An 11585-nucleotide genomic window follows, 5' to 3' on the forward strand; every position below is an offset into this window, starting at 1 on the left:
ACTGGAAGCAGTGTAGATGAGGAATCCCCAAGGCCTAAGAATTTGGTATTGTTAAAAGAGCAGCCCCACTTTCTTTCCTTTTTTTTTTTGTTCTTTCTTTCTCATTTGTTTAAAAAAATACCTCTTACCAACCTTCCTTCTTTATCAAGACTGTGTGTGGCAGGTAACTTTGTGTTAAGACCCTTTGACCAAAGACCCCTGGAAATATTTCTGCAGTCAAAAAAGGTTAACTCTAATAGCATATTTCAGTAGGGAAGCATGCACATTATGGGTGACCCTGGGTGTCCCAAAAAGGAGTTAGGGAATCCTTGTAGGGTTTTGGAGACTAGAGTTAGCTATACAGTGGTCTCGGTGAGGACTGGTCAGAGTTGGTGAAGTAGGTGAGTCTGTGCTCGTATCTGGGAATGTGTGGTCTGAATGAGATGCTGGTAGCGTGTCTGAATTGAGACTGTCTTGCGTGCCTCAGTCTGGTTCAGTTTATCTATTTCATGAGTCACAGTACAATTTTGCATGCGATGCATTCTGTTTCGCTTTTCAGTTACCCTCTTCTGGTCTTTCTTCAGCCTAAGCTGAAGGAGAGGCAGTGGTTTTGGGGACACAGTCAAACCAGATCTGCACTGTCGTCCTCAGCCTGCTGATCACAAATATGTACGGAGAATGTTGTCCAAGGTTGAACTAGAATTAGTCCCTCCTATCTCTTTAGGTGCAGGATGAGCTACTGAATCGCCTGATAGGACAGTGACTGCACAACAGCTTTGAATACTCTGGAGACCGCACATTTGGCATCTAGAAACAGGGAAATCCAAGACAAGAATTATTACTAGAGTTCAGGGGCACCTGGGTGGCTCAGTCGTTAAGCGACTGCCTTCGGCTCAGGTCATGATCCTGGGGTCCCGGGATCGAGCCCCGCATCGGGCTCCCTGCTCGGCGGGAAGCCTGCTTCTCCCTCTCCCACTCCCCCTGCTTGTGTTCCCTCTCTCGCTGTGTCTCTCTCTATCAAATAAACAAATACAATCTTTATTTAAAAAAAAAAAAAGATTTATTTCTAGAGTTCAAAGCATGTCCCTGTGTTTTATAAGGTTCTGATATCCCCTTAAGTTGGTTATGGATTGTGTAGCTTTGTCAGGGTCTGCATAATTACTGTTTTGTGAGGGGTGAGGTTCTTGAGATGATCATGATTAAAAATGGAGCTCTCTACTCACAATTTGTAACGCTGAACCAGCCTAGAGGCAAGAAAATAGCCAAGAAAATAAGGAACAAAACCATGAAAGCAGTGTATAACAATCAGTGGTTTTTGCCTCTGGACAAGTGAGGTTTGGGAGGGAAAGGTTGGAGGCCATCTGCCTCACAAAGTCTTCAGTTTCAGGACTGAGAAGCTTGGGAAATCATCAGTCAGTCACATCTGACTTTTTGGGCTCATGTCGGTGGTAGCTGCCAATTATTTCTCTCTAGGGTCACTAGTCCAGGTTGCCTTGTACACTTCTTTTCTAAGGTTCTTTCAGTGTTTATTCTAGAAGCTTCAGTTCCTGAGTTTAAGTTTATGGTAAGGGCTTTTAGGTGAATAGAAGGAAAAAAACAGATACCCTTTTGGATGATATGGTTACATAACTCTGGTTAAATTTTTATAATAACAATATTGGAGTGGGGAGGAGTGGAATTCTATATTAAATAATAAAACATAATTAGTATTTACCTAATAAAAATAATTATTCACTGATCTTCCTAGATTTAGAACATGATCAGGACTGTGAAAATCTTGACAAATCCCCAGGCCTTTACTTTATCCCCTGAAAGTATACTGTGAATGTTTCCAGTTGACAAGCATGTTTTCACATAGAAGCAAAAATATTTTGTATGAAGTTGTTGTAATAATCAGCCTTGTATATGAACATGAGGATGTTTCTATCTGAAAAGTACATGATTATGGAAACATATTTATATTAGCTAACTTTCCCTGTATATCATTAACCTTGGAAGGCTGAACTTTTAAATGACACTCTTAAAGAAAATAAAATTGATGGCGGAGCATATGTTAGGATGACTTATCACCTGTTTGAGTAAACTTGGGACACGGTGTAGAGACTATATAGTCTTAGAAGAAGAATCTAACTTTTAACCCAAACTATTTCTTTGTTCTTTTTTTTTTTTTTTAAAGATTTTATTTATTTATCTGACAGGGAGAGACACAGCGAGAGAGGGAACACAAGCAGGGGGTAGCGGGAGAGGGAGAGAGCAGCAGGCTCCCTGCTGAGCAGGGAGCCCGACACGGGACTTGATCCCAGGACCCCGGGATCATGAAGGCAGATGCCCAATGACTGAGCCACCCAGGTGCCCAAAACCAGACTTAAATACCAGGAACAAACTGGTGGTTGGCAGGGGGAGGTAGTTGGGGGGGGGGGTTGCCCTGGATGAAACAGGTGAAGGGGATTAAGAGTACACTTCATTATATTGAACACCTGAAACTAATATAACACTGTATCTTAACTATACTTGAGTAAAACAAAAACAGAACATTCTCTGGGGGTATGTAGTCCCATTTGGCGAACCATAGTCTTATATTTCTGATGTGTAATAATTTTTCTGCTCTCATATTTCTTCAGGCTCCATTGCACTTCCATTATTTGAACACTGTGGAGCAATGACTTTTACCTGAGGGGGGAATCTGAGAGGAGATGCCTGGAAGCTGTAATTTGAAAAGGCCCATTGGCTGGGGCGCCTGGGTGGCTCAGTTGGTTAAGCGACTGCCTTTGGCTCAGGTCATGATCCTGGAGTCCCGGGTTCGAGTCCTGCATCGGGCTCCCTGCTCCGCAGGGAGTCTGCTTCTCCCTCTCCCACTCCCCGTTTGTGTTCCCTCTCTCGCTGTGTCTTTCTCTGTCAAATAAATAAATAAAATCTTTAAAAAAAAAAAAAAAAAAAAAAGAAAAGGCCCATTGGTGATCTTGAGGCAACCTCCCTGCACCATGATACTTGTGTCATGAAAACGTTAACTGGTGGGAAAACATGTCCTCAGAATTCTTGACCCAAGTAAGACAACGGCATGACTTGTAATTTTTGTCATGCGGAGTGTATTTGGATTGGTAGGATAGCAAGACAGAGACACAGAATAGTAACACAAGTATTTGGCAGCATAGTGAAAAACAAAACTCTCACAAATTTTTTAGTCAAAGTAGTGTTTTCCATCTGGATGTGTTCAAAGCAGTGGTCGCTGTGAAATGCCGTATGCATTTGTGTCCTGTTGTGAGTCGGGAGTTTTCTTGAAAAGTTGCAAGTAAGCTAGCTTGTTTTGTAGGTGGAATCATTTTTTAAATGTGCTAGGAGAATCTGTGACTTAAGGGATTTTATGAAGAATTTCGTTTTGTGATATAAATAGGTACTTGCTTTTTGGGGAGGTAGAAATCCAGATGCCATGTGTCCTTGGCCTGTTAAGTTTCTGTAGCGTAGAAAGATAAGGTGTTGACATGGAGCTGATCACCAGAGACTCAAACTTTCATATTATACATGTCAATTAGAATGACTCACTGAAGCAAAGATTCAGATAATTCACACCAAACTCCCTGTTTTTGTTTGAAATGTATTGAGATGAATTGTTATTAAAAAAAAATCTCCAGTCTCTTCTTTCATTTCTTGACCACACTCTCAGCAATATGAGCAATATTTCTGAGAGGATGTTCTTAAAAGAGTCCCAAGAGGAAGTCCTAAGAAAAAGTTCTGTGGTCAAATAAGTTTGGGAAATTCTTCCTACTTGTCCCTTCTTTTGGAGAGTCACCATGTATTAAAGATTATGAAAAGTCCTGCAGCAAAGAATACTTTAGAACTTAGTGTAACCCAGTGTTTCCTCAACTTCTTTGGCAGGAGACCCTTTATTCACATAACATTTGTTAACTTAGTGCCAAATTGGTTTTCTTTCAATTTTAAAATTTATTATTATTATTTTTGAGAGAGAGAGAGAAAGAGAGAGAGAGAGAGAGCAGGGAGGGGCAGAGGCAGAGGGAGAGGGAATCTTAAGCAGGCTCCATGCCCAGCGCAGAGCCTGACAAGGAGCTCGATCTCAGAACCCTGAGATCACAACCTGAGCCAAAATCAAGAGTTGGCTGCTTAACCAACTGAACCACTCAGGCACCCCAAGTTGCTTTTCTTTCAAATACACTTTGGGAAATGTGTATTTCAGGGTTTGAAATAATTTGGTTTATTAAGGGAGCTTGATCAGAGGAGTTATTCAGTATCATCTCATCTTCCAAATCCTACCTGTGTTCCCAGGAGGAAGAGGTTTAATGGGCTCCATTCCCATTAGGAATCTTTATTAGAAACTCATTTGGGTGCAGAAATTTTATGGGTGCTCACAGATCCAGACATGCTTAACGAAATTCTAGATAAAATATACAGTGAATGATGGCTGAGTAATATTCCATTGTATGTATATATACCACATCTTTTTAATCCATTCATCTGTTGATGAATATTAAGGAGGACACAGGATGTAGTGAGCACTGGGTGTTACATGCAACTGATGAAATCACTGAACTCTACCTCTGAAACTAATAATGCACTATATGTAAATTAATTGAATTTAAATAAAATTTAAAAAAGTAAATAAAAATGTACAGTGAATGATCCACACCTTATCTAAAACCTTAGTTAAACTTCTGATTACCATTAGCCTTTAGAAAACCAGAATCTATGACCCAAACCATAATTAATCTAAGTGTAGTGACACACAAAAGCATGTTCATTCTTTTTTCCTTTAGTTTTTCTTTCCTTTACCAGCAAAGAAATTTAAACTGTGGTCCCAGCACTTAACTACGTGCATTTAGAATTGCCTAAGTGTGGGGGTGCCTGGGTGGCTCAGTCGTTAAGCGTCTGCCCTCGGCTCAGGTCATGATCCCAGCGTCCTAGGATCGAGCCCCTCATCGGGCTCCCTGCTCAGCAGGAAGCCTGCTTCTCCCTCTCCCACTCCCCCTGCTTGTGATCCCTCTCTCACTGTGTCTCTCTCTGTCAAATAAATAAATAAAATCTTAAAAAAAAAAAAAAAAGAATTGCCTAAGTGTGGAGAATAATGTGAATCATCAGCAGGATGATGCATTAGAATATTTTTATGAGAACTTTAAAAACATCTATAATAGAACTCTTTGATTTATTCTTTTGTCATCTATTGCTTAGAGTAATTCAGGATCATAATCAAATTAAAATAACAGAAATTATATTCTATAACCTATACTATGACTCTGGTATCAAGCTCTCCACTTGTTACTGAGGACAGTGAGGTTTAGAAAAGACTAAGTAGCTGCCTAATTTCACATAGTAGCCACTTTGGGAGGGAAGCCCATATATTTGCACAGCCAGTCTAGAGTTTTCCTATTCAACAATTTGGTTCTCTGCTGTTACGTTTTCAGTTTTGATTAATAGACATATTGGTTGCTACTTACATTTGATTGTCACATTTGGCTTGATGTTCTTGATGGCCTTCCAGTGCCCTGGGCACTCACAAAGCTACCAGTGCCCAGCAGCTCATGCAAATGAGTATGGGGGACTGGGTGACAGAACAGGCTGTGGGGGGGGACTGTGGCGAATTTGAGAGCCTACCCCCACTTGGAAGAGAGTTCACATACTTGTCTCCACTGGGCATGCTGGCCTGGCATTGCCAAGTCTCTGAAATCTTTAAGGGGAGCCAGAAATCTAGATTTTATGTGAAATCTCTCTCTTTTAAGTGTTGGCAAATTAAAAAAAAATTTTTTTCTTTTAAACTCTGTAAGCCAAACAAAACACATCTATCAGATAGATTCAGCTCCTGACTGCCCATTTGTGACATGGGCTTTTAGAAAATATATATTTTTTTAATATACATTGTGAGGAAGGAGTGAACAAGTAAGGGAAGTCAGCTTCGTTCACTTAGACTGTTGTTGCTCACTCTTCCTCAAGCCAGGAGGTCTGAGAAAAGCTGGAGAACTCCCCTGTGGGTTTCCAGGCTGCTTTAGTGTGGGCTATTTAGGGATTTCTGTCTTCCTGCAGAACAGTCTGAGATGAGGGGGTCTTCCTTGTGATTAGTTGCTCACCCCCAAGCACTGAGCATTGCCCACACTCCAGTACTTGGCTGTGAGCATTGTTCACTATTTTTGCTGCTCTTCATGGCCTGGCCTCTCCCTGGGGAATTGCACTTTCAGCTAATCATGATAATTGAAGTCAGTACCATTTGCAAACCTTCCAGACCAAAGGCTTCAGAAGGGCAAGGTTGTTGTTTCAAACTAGATTTCTTTTTGCTTGAGTCACCTATGGATTTTATTGATTCAGTTTCCTGTCTGTGCAAACACAGAAAATTGAAAACTAATTTGATTGAATTTTCCCAGGGGCAATCTCATGTGTATTTCATGTTAGTTTAATTTAAAGTTTTTGAATTTTCATCAAATCTGGCACAAAGAGAATATGTCACTGTTATATAGGCCCCACAAAAAGGAAGCACCATTGTGAGATTTTTCTCTGTTGTAAAATTCAGACCTTTGGTGTATGTCTGATGAAATTCCATCTAGTTAGTTTAACATGCACTATGGCCAAGAGATTCTTTTATTGTATCAGTGTAATGGTTTGAACATTCTTGATCCTTGGAGGTGTGATGGAAAGGCAGAAAAGGCATGCTATGAAGAAGGTTCAAAAACTCTAGAATTAGAGGGGCGCCTGTGGCTCAGTTGGTTAAGCGACTGCCTTCGGCTCAGGTCATGATCCTGGAGTCCCAGGATCAAGTCCCACATTGGGCTCCCTGCTCGGCAGGGAGTCTGCTTCTCCCTCTGACCCTCCCCCCTCTCATGCTCTCTCTCTTTCTCTCTCTCTCTCAAATAAATAAATAAAATCTTTAAAAAAAAAACCCCTAGAATTAGAAACTGTTGTTTGCTGGGTACTTACTATTTGCCAGGCACTGTGCAGAGCACTTTACAGTCGTTTTACGTGATCTCATTTAATCCATTAAGCTACAAGGAAGGTCAGTCACACTTTAAAGATGAGAAAACTGAGGGGCTCCCGAGTAGCTCAGTTGGTTAAGCGTCTGCCTTTGGCTCAGGTCATGATCCCAGTGTCCTGGGATCGAGTCCCACATCTGGCTCCCTGCTCAGCGGGGAGTCTGCTTCTCCCTCAGTGCACCCCCCCCCCCATGCGCTCACTCTCTCTCAAGCTCTTGAGCTCTCTCCCTTTCAAATAAATAAGTAAAATCTATTAGAAAAAAAAAAGATGACAAAACTGAGTCTCATAAAAGTTTAATACCTTGCTCCAGTCCTATGGCTAATCAGTGGTAGAAGTTGGATTCAAAGTCAGGTTTATTTGATCCCCAAGTGCCACCATGTCATCTTCCTCGAAGAAAGGATTTTATCCACTGCTTCAAGAGCCACGCATTAGAGTACATCAAGCAAAAAAAACTAGTTAAAGTGATATGTGAAGATGACTTTGGCATTGAGATGACATATGATATCCAGCAGCAGAGCTCTGTGGTCATAATTAGCTGGGCACGAATGCTATATGCTTCCTAGGACTGAGGGACAAATAGGTTCTGAGCATGTTGATTCGAAGTTTCATTGAAGAAACTTTCAGTCAGTGGATCAGTTTGATTCTGTAATTAGCACACAGTACCTAATGTTTCGGTACTGTTCTGAGGACCAATGCTCAAAGTGGATTTTGTTCTTGAGCAGTGTCCCAGTAGATTTGATGACATTTGTTGGCTTGAGGTCTGATTTTTTTTTTCCTAATAGATAAAGATTTCTATCTGATATTGAAAAATACAAATTTGTATGGAATAAAGCCTAGAAAAATTAAAACTATAGATTCAATAGTAATTGAAATTAATCCTAGTGTGTATGATAGAGGAGGGAAAATTTTGGTGCCATTATTTCTCTCTTCATGGTGTTGGACTTAAATCAGTTGAAATGTATTTCTGTACCACAATTTAAGCTTCAATAAAAGTTTGCTTAATTCATTGTCCAGTGACATTCAAAAAAAAAAAATAGGTTCTGGGCAACAAACTCATCTTGCTTGACCAGTGATGTGTCAGTGTATAATATGTGAGAATATTATGCCTTCTCCAGTCTAGGATGCTAATGTTGAATGATCATTGGAGGAAACTATGTCAAGTTTCTCATAAAGTTGAATGTTGATTTGCATCGCGTTTTGCAAGAGTTCAGTGCCTCCTTAGCATTTCAGTATATGAATCCTCCTTAATTTATTTAACCAGTTCACTATTCACAGATCCTAAGAATTTAATAGCTATATATTTTGTTCTCCAACAAGTTGTTGCTGTAACTGATAATTTTCCTTTGAACTTCACCATCTGTAGCCCCCCATTTAGATTCTAGAGTTTGGTACCACATCAGTCACAGTACATGGCATTGGGAAAAAAAGACTAAGTCTAAATGAATATCTCATCTTCAGCTTTCAAGATCTTCTATGATGTGATGTTCCATATAAGCACATGGTTAACAAGATAGGAGCCAAGATCTGTGGTTGAAACTATTCCAGGTACTGCTTGTGCTCCCACACAAATTTATCCCTGGCCTGATGCTAAGATTGTTTGCTTCCACGCATCTAGACAGACTGCTGGAATTAATATAACTGGAAAATAGACAAGAATCAAGCTATTGTCTTAGTACTTCTCCCTTTTGAGGCAGCCATTGAGTCACAGCTTCATCAGTCTTCCCTGGTCCAGTGTTTGCCATCTGTTGGCTGTTAAAACACTCATAGATTTTCAAGGCTATGGAAGGACAATTTGTATCTGTTTTCTTAATTGGGTGTATTTAACTTTCAAAGACATTAACAAAGCCAAATTGAATAGATATTTTAGGGGCTCCTGGGTGCCTCAGTCAGTTAAGCATCCAGCTGTTGATTTTGACTCAGGTCATGAGTTTAGGGTTGTGTGATCCAGCCCCAGGTCAGGCTCCATGCTGAGCGTGGAGCCTGCTTAAGATTCTCTCTTTCCCTCTCCCTCTGCCCTCCTCCCCTTGCTCATATTTTCTCTCTTTTACACACACACACATACACACACACACACAGAAATATTTTGTGGCTGCTAATTTCTAATTTTTTGTGAATAGTTACTAACATAAGTAGCTAGCAAGATAAAGGGAACAAAGAGTTTAATATTACAGCCTTGGAAAAAATTCCAGACAACCAGGAATGCTCTTATGTGATGAAGTTACTGGATTTATTGTCATGTCAGCCTTTACCTCGTGATGAGGTATTAGTGTAGTTACTGTGGTAACTTCTTTAAGTTTGTAGTAAATAATTTAAATGTTATAGAAGGGTGTCATAGAAAGTAAATACACCTTCACCCCCTTTGAGCACCCTTTGGAGGCAACTCTACGTATTGAAAGATTTATCTTTTCTAGCAACTTTCTGTGACTTTAGAACACCTAGTCACTTTGGTATGTATGTTCCATATATTTGTTAAATGTAACTTTGGACAATTATTTTATAAAGATCTATCCTTTTTTTACAAATGAGATCATAATATTCTCATGTGTCCTATAATTTGCTTTTCACTAAAAAGTACCACTTTAACATATTTTTCTATTATTATTATGGGATGACCAATAAGTATAATCAGTGTTCTTTGTCCTTCAGAATATCTAGGTAGGGAAAGATGGGTCAGGAGTGTGATTGGACTTTGATTGGTCAGGAGTCTGATTGGTCAGGTGTGTGGTTGGACAGACCTCTGGACAACACTGTGCTCTTACTTCCTGGTAGATTGTGGGCTCAGCTGTAGTTAAACAGCTTCAATCCAGTTCTTAGCACATGTTATCTCTGTGATCTTGAGAAAGGTACCTAACCTTCTTGTGCCTCCATTTGTTTTAATTGTAAAATGGGGTAATAATAGTACCTATTTCCTTGGTCATGAGGATTAAATAATTTTGTAAAGTAGCATAATATCTGACACATAACAAGTGTTCAAGAAATATTAGGGCAGAGGACCATAGGGGAAGGGAGGGAAGACTGAATGGGAAGTCACCTGAGAGGGAGAAAAACCATGAGAGACTCTTAGCTATAGGAAACAAACTGGGGCTTTCTGGAGGGGAGGTGGGTGGGGAGATGGGGTAACTGGGTGATGAGCATTAAGGAGGGCACATATGCGATAAGCACTGGGTGTTATACGCAACTGATGAATTACTGAACACTACATCTGAAACTAATCATGTGCTATAAGTTGGCTAATTGAATTTAAATAAAAGAAATATTAGGTATTATTATTATTGAGTCTGAGGTGTGTTTTAGCTTTGTGTATGATTTCTGAGATTTTAAATGTGAAATTATTTTCTGTGCATATTAATATGGGTAATTTAAAGCACCTGCCTTAATGGGCCACTTAGTTTTTAAAAAGATCTTTAAAAATTAAGCGAGGTTAGCCCTCACATGCCAATCAAATTTGAAAAGGTTCATTTTCATGCAAATAAACCATTAACTTACAAATAAGTGGGATAAAAATTTTGTTTTACTTTACATATTCAAAAAAATGGGGAGAAATTGAACAGGCTTTTTAGAAGACTAAAAATCTAAAAGAGAAAAATTTTATCTATGAAGAAAACTTGAAGCTGCTGAGATTTGTGAACTTAGTTAATGAAAGTATAAGGGATGACAATGGCTATTTTCAAAACAATAAAGTATCTTAGAGAAAATGTACCTGGAAAATGGAGTCAGATTGTCCCACTGGAGAGACATAAGGAGGAAGCGAATGTGCAGTGGATCTAACAGTAGATAAGACTATGAGGAAAAGTTGGGGAGTCCCTGGAATTCTTTTGGGCATATTTGGGCATGTTTTTATATACGTATGCGCACACACACACACACCACAGAACGTTATCTCATGCCCTATATCTTCCAGTTGCCCCTCCAGACCCTCTCCACCTCTCCCTTGCCCTCTGCTTTCCAGCAGGGCCAGTGGCAGCAGTACTAAGAGATTAGGGCTGGGATGACCCTGAGGTTGACCCTGAGGTTGACCCTGAGGTTGACCCTGAGGTCCTGGTTCCCTCCCTGTCTGCATTTATCTGCTGATTGTAGTTGGTGTGGTTGCTGTTCTCCATGGCACATCTTGTTTATTTCCATGGGGTATTTCTGTAATGATTTTGTCAATTTATTCATTGGCTCATTGTCTGTTTGCTTCATTAGAATCTAAGTTCCAAGAAAGCAGGGACCAGATATATGTGTTCACCCCAGTATCTATAGGCTAGCGTAGTGACCAATTATTGCATACATGCATGCAAATGCACAGAATTTTTTTTAGTGTAGCCAGTGATCTATTATTCTCCATCCTTAATCTTTTTGATATTGCTGATTACCTGTGGTCTCTCCAACTAGACTGTAAGCTCTCAGAGGACAGAAAGTTTGTGCTAAAATGAAAATAAACAACAAACCCTCCCCCCCCCAAACCTCCATACTGCCTAGGATTACATAGAACAAATACAAATGTACTTGTTGATTGGTTGATTAATAGCACATGCTAAATTATTAGAATTACTAGTTAATTAATTTAAAAATATTTAAATGAACTGTTTGTTTCATGCCAGGGATGGTTTTAGGCTCCCTGGATATATCACTGAACAAAGTGAAGATCTTTGTCCTCA

This window comes from Neomonachus schauinslandi, chromosome 7 (assembly GCF_002201575.2).
Source record: "Neomonachus schauinslandi chromosome 7, ASM220157v2, whole genome shotgun sequence".
NCBI classification, from domain to species: domain Eukaryota; kingdom Metazoa; phylum Chordata; class Mammalia; order Carnivora; family Phocidae; genus Neomonachus; species Neomonachus schauinslandi.